General features: G+C 45.9%; 1 protein-coding gene across 1 annotated transcript in view; it reads left to right on the top strand.

The window, feature by feature from the left end:
* LOC309378999 (uncharacterized protein) overlaps window positions 1–10,527 on the top strand; it is a gene marked incomplete at its 5' end in the record, with an annotated part of 437,816 nt that overhangs the window by 343,660 nt on the left and 83,629 nt on the right. The gene's annotated exons all lie outside the window — the stretch shown is intronic.

Raw genomic sequence — 10,527 nt, 5'->3', positions numbered from 1 at the left:
TGCCCAGACACTGAGGTCCAGCGCCAAGGGCCTTCTGGTGGTCCCCTCGCTACGAGAAGCCAAGTTACAGGGAACCAGGCAGAGGGCCTTCTTGGTAGTGGCACCCGCCCTGTGGAACGCCCTCCCACCAGATGTCAAAGAGAAAAATAACTACCAAACTTTTAGAAGACATCTGAAGGCAGCCCTGTTTAGGGAAGCTTTTAATGTTTAATAGGTTATTGTATTTTAGTGTTTTGTTGGAAGCCGCCCAGAGTGGCTGGGGAAACCCAGCCAGATGGGTGGGTTATAAATAATAAATTATTATTATTATCAGGGATGTTGTAATTCAACAACCACAAAAGATTGCCTCCTCTATACAGATGAAAAGCTGAGTTCACAGAAATGCACCAGTGCATCAAGACCAGTTTCTCCTCCGTAAGTTCCTTGTAACATGGGGGAAAGGATATAGAGTAGGGGATAAGAGAGTCAACTGATTAAAATATTGCACCCACTGACAACGTGGAATTAGGCAAGCCACAATTCTCTTCATCATAGTCCTCTCCCCCATTCACCCCATCTAAAATATGAGGAAAATAAGCTGCCCTGTCTTACAGGGTTGATCTAAGAGAATGTATGGGAAATGATTTGCAGTTTCTGAAGTGCTATGTATATGGCAATTGTCACATGCCACCCCAGTCTCTGTGAGAAATCCCACAGGTTCCAGGCGAGGGATTAGCCAAAGTTGAGTTTCCTTGTATTGAGGAATGGCGGACATTGTGGTGTATTTAGGATATATGATTTATTTGCACACATGTATAACCTGAGCCTAAGGTGGAGGGGCTCACAGCATTAACTCCCCAAAAGGTTTTGCTTCTCCCATAGTCAAAGCCTAGGAATTAAACACAAATCAAGCATGGCTCTGGCTCAGCTTCTAAGCCTGCAGCCTTCTCTCAGCTCAGCTCAGCCACAACTCTGGCTCTTCAAAACAAAACAGGGCAAGTGCATTTTAAAATCGCATAGGATTTTAGACACAAGCTGAACTTCAAAATAAACGAGAATGTTCTCCAAAATGTGCATATGTACGAATATATCATCAGGACATTTGCTGTATGGTATTGTAAAATACGTTCTTCTACAGAATAAAACTCTTGTGCAGCTTAAACTGGAAGTCCAGCATTTGTTTTGTTACTGCAGCAGATTGGAGAAAAGGTGGTTAGTTCAGCAGTGAAATGCAAAGGGAAACCTGCAACAGAGTGTTGTTGTTTTTCCTCATTTCTAGCCACACCCTCTTCTAGGAAATTTCACTTCACTTCAGACTTCCATCTTTCTGCTCAGAACTGACAACCATCACTACTGAGCATGCTCAGTCCTCACTGGATGTGTGTGAGAAAGGCATTGCTCACTTAGGGTGTTCCTTATATGATTTATTGCAAACCTCAGGTGTCTCAGTTTTCATCTGAGGAATGTTGGAGGTTAGGCCACTGGGACTCACCACTTGAGTTTGTTGGGAATTCCATTCCACCCTTGCTGCAGATATGCGGGATTGTTACATTTCACATGTCTGTTTACATTCCAGCACAGAGAGCTGGAGTCCCGTGAGCAGAACATCCGCTCTGTATTGCTTTCGTTTTCTCTCTCCCTGAGAAGAATGACAAGGAAAGAGGCCATGTTTTCTTTGCCCTGATTTATGTATAATAAATGCGTAGTTTAGTATTGCATCCACGCCTCGAGCCTGATCTGTTGTGCGTTTACTCTGCTGAGTAATGTGTGCTCTTGCATGCACAGCAGCTTGAGTTGCGGACACATGTCGGAGGAGGATAACTGATGGATCTCCGAGAAGGAAGACACTCTGGCTGGGGCCAAGCCAGCTGGCTTTCCATCCCATGGTTCCGACAGAGTTTGCTATTATCGGGATAGAGCTTGTGCTGTTATAGGGAACAATGTTACACACTAATAGCTTGAATTTGTTATTAGGGGGAATGATGCTTAGGCTGTGCCTCAACAGTGGGAGTCAGTAATGCTCCTGAATACCAGTTGCTGCAAACTGCAGGATGGGATGTCTGGATCCTGCCCTTGGGCTTTCCTGGCAGCTGGTTGGCTGCTGTGACAACAGGAGGTTAGATAACATGGACCATTGGCCTGATCCAATGGGTTTTCAGGTATTGGCTTTGTTAATCTCATGTGCTACCTGAGAACCAAATGAGACAGGACAGCAGCAGCTGCATGAGTGTAAATACAGAGCTGACCTAGTCACATAAAACGAGAAGGATAGGAGCCTCTGCACCATAGAAGGTCAGATTTTGCACCCATTGTTTCTTTGGCCCAGCATCAGGCATTATGTGAGTTTTATAGTGGAAAATATTCCCTGTAATTCCCCCCTTCCCTCATGAAAACCCCAGGCACAGCTGAAATATTTCAGTCATGATTCTTATGCAGTGAATGTTCACGGCTAGGAATGCTTTATTCCAAAAGGAAGCCAGAAGTCTTCTCAACTAAGACAGGTTGTTTTTGTACAAATATCTTTGAACCTGGAATAATTGCTAAGCGCAGGAATGTTAACAGTCAGTGTTGGCGATGGGGAGACATGGCAAGCCTTCTCACGAAGGCCTCCTCTTCAGCCAAGCTTGCCTTGTATGAGTTGTTAAGTGGGATGAAACAATTGCATCAATCACGAATGCATCCTGCAGCCAGAGGACCTACTACTAGAACATGGTGGTACTGCCACCATAGCTCTTGAGGATAAGCATCATTCTGAGAACTGAGAAACGAAAAGGTGAGTTGGGTTTTTCCCATAGTCAAAGCTGTTGCTTGTGCAGTGGTAGTCAGTCACCTTGTGCTGGAGGTTTCCATGATGCACGACAGAAATCGCTTCAAAACAAGTGTTTTTCCAAAGTTTTAAAGGAACCTATCCCAGATCCACGTGACTGCATGACTGTTATGGGACATGTTCTAGGCTGCACACATTTCATGTAGAGGCCTTTTGCTCTGTGTGAACTGAGACTACATTCAAGAGCACATCCAGTGCTTACCGGAAGATGGCAGCTGGATGAGCACACAATTTGCAAGCAGAAGGTCCGAGATTCAGCCCCTGTCATCACCACGTAAGACTGGGAAGGACTCCTTTGCTTTTATCCCTTCAGGCAGAAGAAAAAGATTCTAACAATCCTTAAAGAGGACTTTATTGATAACCTCCAGTCACACTCCTGTTTTCAGGCTCTCTTCCTCCTTCTACCTCTTTCTTCAGTTATTGGTTACCACTATGGACAAACTTCTCAACACTCAATGCACCACTGTATGTAGGGAAACTGAGAAGGAGGCTCCTTTCTCCGCTCTCCATCACTTTAAGTGCTGCCACAATTCTGCAGGTGGGATTTAATTACGTGCCAGCAAATTCAGGTTGGGCAATTATCGTTGGTTGGGAAGCCTTGTGCTTCCCCTGCAAAACTCCTCTTCCTCAGGACTTTGGACATTATGCTATAAGGAAAATTACAGGTAAATGTGTGAGGTAACACTTGTTTTGATATGGTGTCACCTAAACTCCCAGCAAACAGATCAGGATGAATACTCAATAAACAGGTTGTCTGGAAGCGCCCTGCGTGTGGATGGGTTATGTGACTGGAGTTCTCCTTTGCACAGGAAATCATCCCTAACTGGGGCTACAAGGGTAGTAACTCAGAGTAAACTTTCGTTCCAACCTGTAGAAGACCTGACAAACTTGCATCTCTCTCCTTGAATACAAGCTTGCTCCCCACGAACTCAGCAGAGGACCAATGACCTCCCATTCAGCATCACCAGATTCAGCATTTGCCATCTGCGGGAGTTGTCATCTTTCATGGTTGCACCATTCAGTCTCTCAGAGTTCAAGTAAAGTTGAAGTGCTCAGAAGTCACACAAGCCCAGAGCCTGGTGCCACTTCGCTGTTTATCTCCTTCATTGAGTTGCTTACATTCCAGCCGTGCTGAGATCCCTCCCGTCTGTTCTTTCCCCTGGATTTCTTGTTCTGTATGAAAGCTGCTGAGGGACTTTCGTGGGGGAAGTTGCTCGTTTTTGCAACCAGGTTTTCTGCATGCTTGGCTTTTACAAACAGCTGTCTCAATAGGGTGGTCATTGAAGGAGATTAACAAAATGGAGAACGGCACTTTGTCATAAGCCCCTAGAGCAGGGTTCAGCAAACGTTTTCAGCAGAGTGCCGGTCCACTGTCCCTCAGTCCTTGTGGAGGACTGAACTATATTTTGGGCAGGGTGAATGAACTATTTTTGCCCACCCGCAAAGAGGCCTGAAGATGCTTCTCTTTATGTGTCCCAGTTGTCGTCCCAATAGCCACAGTTGGGCTTCTCCAGCCAGCCAGCCGCAGTTGCGGGGTAGGAGGCTTGGTTGGCTGGCAAAGACCTGGCAGCCCTGGTGGAGGAGCTGTGGTTGGGGGTTAGGATATTGTTCTGTTCCACCTTTAGAACAGGCATGTGGAGTTGTTGTATGTCACATGTCTGTTTACTTCCAGCACAGCCTACTGGGAACTTCATTGTGTATAGCTTTTGCTTATGCTGTTTGCTTGGACACGAAGGGAAGCAGACATGTTTTTCCTTTGTCCTGTTGCTGAATAAAATCCTTGTAAATATGCTTACATATGCCTCTGTCTGCCCTTGCAAAGTGTTCTTATCTCTGCTGGCTTGAGTGCTCAGTCTCTAAAGGTCTCTGAGGCTTGAGTCGCAGTGTTGATGATGTTCCGAGAACCGGAGTTCGCCCGGCTGCCGGCCAGTGGGCTGGAGCCAGCTGGGGGCCCGCCAATTGCCCCTGTCTCCCCGGCGCATCCCAACAGGGGAACCGGGGCATCACAGGAGCTTTTACCCACCACCTGCTGCTGCTGCCCCAGAGGCACCGCAGAGAAGAAGACAGAGCCGCCCACCAACCTGAATGCCATGGGAGGAATGAAGGAAGGAGGGAGGGAGGGAGGGAGGGAGGGAGGGAGGGAGGGAGGGAGGAGGTGACAAAGAAAGTTTGCGAGGAAGCGGTGTGGAGAAGGGGTGCAGAGAAGGAAGGAAGGAAGGAAGGAAGGAAGGAAGGAAGGAAGGAAGGAAGGAAGGAAGGAAGGAAGGAAGGAAGGGCAAACAGAGGGAGAAGGAGGGAGAGTAGGAGGAAAATGCAGCAGCAGCCAGCAACTGGTATCACATGCCCCCTTCACAGCACCTCCCTGCTGAGGCAGGCAGGCGGGCAAGCCAACTCTCGCCGTCAACGGCGCCCGGGGTGGGACAAGATTGCTCCGTCCCTGAGGAGAAAAGCGCCGCAATGTGAGGGAGAGGGTAAGAACATGCGCACTGGCGATCCATGTGGCAATTCCCGGACTGTCTGTGGGCTGGATCTAGAAGGCAATTGGGCCTGATCCGGCCCATGGGCCTTAGTTTGCCTACCCATGTCCTTGAGCATAAACCACCATGTTTCTATGATGGCTTTTCAGACAAATTCCTTCCTCCCTTCCTTCCTGATGACCTCCTCATAGCTTCAGCAAGCTTGGGTCTGAAGCAGCAGGCAGTCGTGGCTTCCATTCTCTCAGTGCAGCCTCCTCCAGCCAGCACCAAGATGGTTCTGCCTCTCATGGCCTCCGCCAGGTGTTCTATCTATTTCCTCCATCATCTTCCCGGCAGCCTTTGCAGAAAACAACCCTTTCACATCCAGCATTCTCCCTCTCTCTCTGCGGCCTCCATTTCAAAAGCCTCCTGGAAAAGGCACTTTTTTCACACACCCTGCAATCTTGGCAGCCTCCCCCTTTCTTCTCTGATGCTGAATGTCTCACCTTTTGTCCAGGTAATGACTCTGCTATCGCTTGTATTTGTTGTTGGGTGGCACCTCTCAAAGTCTAGCTCTTGGGGAAGCTGGCTTGACATCAAACCCCATGTTCACTAGTTTCAGAAATTATGGGCAGAATCTGGCACCTAAGAATTTTAGGGGATCCTGGCTCCCTGCAAACCCATAACAGTACCTATATGCTTTCCCTCAAAAGGTAAATAGTGACTACAGGGGGTGACATTTTGGTCATCTGGCCCTGTGATTCTGATATGATTCAGCACACTTATATTCTGCTGTCCCACCTGCAGAATATGGAACACTAGATCTCCTGATGTTATGCCTGAATTTTTTTTGCCCTAAGACCAGAATCACTGAGACATGGAGGAAATGAGGCACAGAGTGCTGATGTTAAAGCCTTTTGCAACTTGCACATGGAAAACCCTTTTGGACGGAATTGAGGAATGTGAGCAGAAAATCCCTCTGATGTGCGATACTCATTCTAGTGAGTCATCTGTGAGCAACAACCCGCCCTGCTCAGCTAGAATGCGTCTGTCTGTGACCATGATGAACGATTCCACAATTCTCATTCCATTTCTTTAAAAATAAAATAAAAAAAGCACAAAGACAGAAGGAAAAAGAGTTGCAATACTGGAATAATATTTTTTTAAAGGACTGGATAAATGAATCCTTCTCCAGTTTCTGGCATTCTTCTGCACTGGGATCTGAAAATCAACTCTCGCACAGGCTGACTGAATAGTCTTTCCTTATAAAGCTGCAAACGGGAAAACCTGCAGCCACCACCAGGCTATCTTGAACCTTCTTTCCTCTCTGGAGCCCTTGTCTGTGTTGGTGCTCATTTCCCTCTTTCTCTCTGACCTTAAGGCAGCCATACGGGAACAATAAACTTCAAAAGGAGACTGTAACATGAAACTGCTGCATTACAATTCATCAAAGGACTCAGTGTTATTACTGACAGACTGAAACAGCTCAAAGCTTTCATTTAAATGTTAAAACAACACTTCATGTGCTCACTGGCTCACCAATGCCATAATGTCTGTGTTATCAACAACTGTGTTTTGTTTTGGTGAATAGCAATCACTACTAATATAATTATCACTGTGCTTTTTTTTGCATTTTGTTTCCTTCTGAACTCAGTATTTCCAGCCCCAGCCACATGTATGTATGCCTACAGCTCAGGATAATGTGTCATTGAATCTGATGAAGTGGGCCATAGGACACTAATAAATGCTTCAATCTATTATTATCAAATGACTAACAAAATAATTGTTACAGATAGGTAGCCGTGTTGGTCTGCCATAGTCAAAACCAAAAAAATCTGAAGAAGTGTGCATGCACACGAAATCTCATACCAAGAACTAACTTAGTTGGTCTTTAAGGTGCTACTGGAAGGAAATTTTTTTGTTTTGAAAATAATTGTTAGTCTTTTAATAACCAAAGACGAACAAAAGGGGTTATTAGTTAGACTAATATTATTTTGCTGCTTTCCCATGCATACTTGTGTTTCTGCGTGTGAGGCGAGGGGGGAATAAGTTGGCAGCCTCCATTTAGTGAGCACCGAAAGATTAAGAAAAAGTTTCTTTGCCCCGAAAGCCAAGAAGCAGGCAAGATCTGGCTTGAAATGATAAACAGAAAATGATAAACAGAAAAATTTGAGTGGATTTTGTACCCCGCAATCACCATCTTAGATTCTCTCTGCTTTCTTCCTCTTTCCCCCATCCCCTTTTTAAAATTTTGTGTTGTGTCTTTTACATTGCAATTCCATGGGTAGGAACTACCTTTTTAATCTTTGTGCAGCTGCTTAGAGACATGTAGATGGATTTATAAATGAATAACAATTCTCACGCTCGTTTATAAGTACTGCTCCTAGTTTCCTTTCTCCGCTTTACAACTGTAAAAAAAGGTAAAGGGACCTCTGACCATTAGGTCCAGCCGCTGACGACTCTGGGGTTGCGGCGCTCATCTCGCTTTATTGGCCGAGGGAGCCGGCGTACAGCTTCCGGGTCATGTGGCCAGCATGACTAAGCCACTTCTGGTGAACCAGAGCAGCACATGGAAACAGTGTTTACCTTCCCACCAGAGCGGTACCTATTTATCTGCTTGCACTTTGACATGCTTTTGAACTGCTAGGTTGGCAGGAGCTGGGACCGAGCAACAGGAGCTCACCCTGTCACAGGGATTCAAACCGCCGACCTTCTGATCGGTAAGCCCTAGGCTCTGTGGTTTAACCCACAGCGCACTTAACATCCAATACAAGATGAGAGGGCTCGCAGCCATGTTCTCTGGGATGCAGTGAGAAAGAGCCGGCCAGCAAACCTACTTTCATGTGCCTCTGTCCAAAAGTAAATGCAAATACTCTCCCCAGCCTCCTTATATTATCACTCTAAGATTTTGGCGCTCTTCCTAGTGTGCAGAGTGGTCCTGCCGGCATCACGGCTTGTGAGCGCCTGTTTCCAAGCTAGTGGATCACCTGCTCCTCTCGCTGCCACAAATCCTCAGATAATAAAAGGTTTAGCATCGGCATGTCAGTCACTGTAGGTTCACACAAATTGAAGTCGGCGGAGCTAGGCTTGCATGTACCGGCAGAGTCTCTGTCAAAGAACAGAGGCAGCAATGCACTTTATACCGTAGTTCATTAGTGTTTTAAGGCAGCCGTCTGATTTGAAAAGGGCTAGTTAGACCAAGCATGAAATCAGTATGGAAAGAGTGGGAAAGGAGCCCAGATTACCTAGCATTTTCCATCATTGCTTTGGCTTCTTGTTGTGTCCTGGACGCACTGTGTCTTTCTGAGAAAAGACCATTGAAGCAGAATAAAGAAGCAATGGGTGTTGACTGTTGTGAGGAACTATAATTTGAGCCTCCCCCACCCCCCCCACCCCCGGAGTCAAATCCAAAGGGACTGTGATGGAATAGAAAAAGAGGCAGAGAACATTTCTTTACAGAACTCACAATGCCAGTGTTGGTAAAGTGCTAAGAGAATCTCATGTAGACCAGGGTGGAATCTACATACATATAAAAAATGCTTTGAAAATGCTTTTTTTTAAAAACCGTTTTGAAAAATATATTGAATTTGCCACAACTCACCATCGCCATCTAGTGTCACGTTTGTAGATTGCACTTTACAACACAGTTGTAAACATTGTATTTGCAGCTGTATAGCTGAGTCTCAGGTGTGGGGAAACCTTTGGTACTCCAGATTGTTGCTGAACTACAACTCCCATCATCCCTAGCCATGAGCTATGTGGCTGGTGGGAGTTGTAGTTCAGCTCCCCATGCTTGATATAAATGGTGGAACACTATTCTGTAGTGGATGGCATGATGGGGTGCCGCCTCTCACCAAACCAACAGGCCTGTAACTTCCAGGAATCTCTTGGGATCACTTTTTAAAAATTGTGTTACACAGACTATTTTCCAATTCTCAGGTATGGAAGCTCATGGACAAGTTATGTTTTTTGTTTTTGTTTGTTCACATTTGAGTTCTTTGAGAACTCTCACAGGGAGGTAATCTGCTAACATCTGCAGATCAAACTGAGTCAGGAAAGTTGGCCCACTATGCATGACTCATCCCATTTCATGATTCACAGCAGAATATGGATTGGAAAGGAAGAATCGGATGTACTTGTACAGGGAAGCAAGCCAGCCCTGTTTTGACAAACATAATTAAAAATGCTCTGAACACGTAGCTGTCATTTCACTCTGCAGACTCCTGCTTTGACATAACCATTCATATAGCAGACTAAAATAAATAAGCAAATGTCCTTTGCCCAAAAGAGTATGGAAGTAAGTGTCCCAACATATTTAAGTCAATGAAATAAATCTATACAAGGTTGGTTCATCAGCAGGAATGCCAAGCACAGAATGACTGGCTCACTACAAGAAGTGCTCATAGAATGAATTACTCATGAGCAGCCTCATGCATTGTTGCAACGCAAGCAGAGACTCATGGGAAAACAGCGAAGAGGCTCCAACCAGAACAAAGCCAATCTGCAGGAACTGCAGTGAGGAATGGACCGCTCTGCAAATGCAAACAACAGTTCAGATCAAGGAAAGTAATAGTACCACTCTATTATGCCTTGGTCAGACCACACCTGGAATCCTGTGTCCAATTCTGGGCACCACAATTTAAGAAGGATATTGACAAGCTGGAACATGTGCAGAGGAGGGCAGCCAAGATGATCAAGGGTCTGGAAAGTGGAAACTAAGCCTTACAAGGAACGCTTGAAGGAGCTGGGTATGTTTAGCCTGGAAAAGAGGATATGTGATAGCCATCTTCTAATATCTTAAGGGATGTCACATGGAAGAAGGAGCATGCTTGTTGTTCGACAGTGGAACAGACTCCCATGAGAGGTGGTGGATTGGCCAGTGTGGTGTAGTGCTTAAGAGCAGTAGACTCGTAATCTGGGGAACCAGGTCCGTGTCTCCGCTCCTCCACATGCAGCTGCTGGGTGACCTTGGGCTAGTCACACTTTTCTCTCAGTCTCTCAGCCTCACTCACCTCACAGAGTGTTTGTTGTGGGGGAGGAAGGGAAAGGAGATTGTTAGCCGCTTTGAGACTCCTCAGGGTAGTGATAAAGCGTGTTCTCACTAGCAGAGAGCACGTGTTGCGGTTGGGGAACAGGCCACCATCATGACTAGGCAAAATTTGGTGAGAACCCAAGCCTGTAAAGGGTTAATTGGGTTGCTGGGGATTTTTGAGTGTTGCCAATTCGGAGGAGGGGTCAGAGTCTATAAATAGTGGAGATAGACGA

This window comes from Podarcis melisellensis (assembly GCF_964234715.1).
Source record: "Podarcis melisellensis genome assembly, chromosome: 1".
In the NCBI taxonomy this organism is placed as follows: Eukaryota; Metazoa; Chordata; class Lepidosauria; order Squamata; family Lacertidae; genus Podarcis; species Podarcis melisellensis.
The sequence above is the reverse complement of the archived record's forward strand: the minus strand, read 5'-3'. Positions and strand labels throughout refer to the sequence as shown.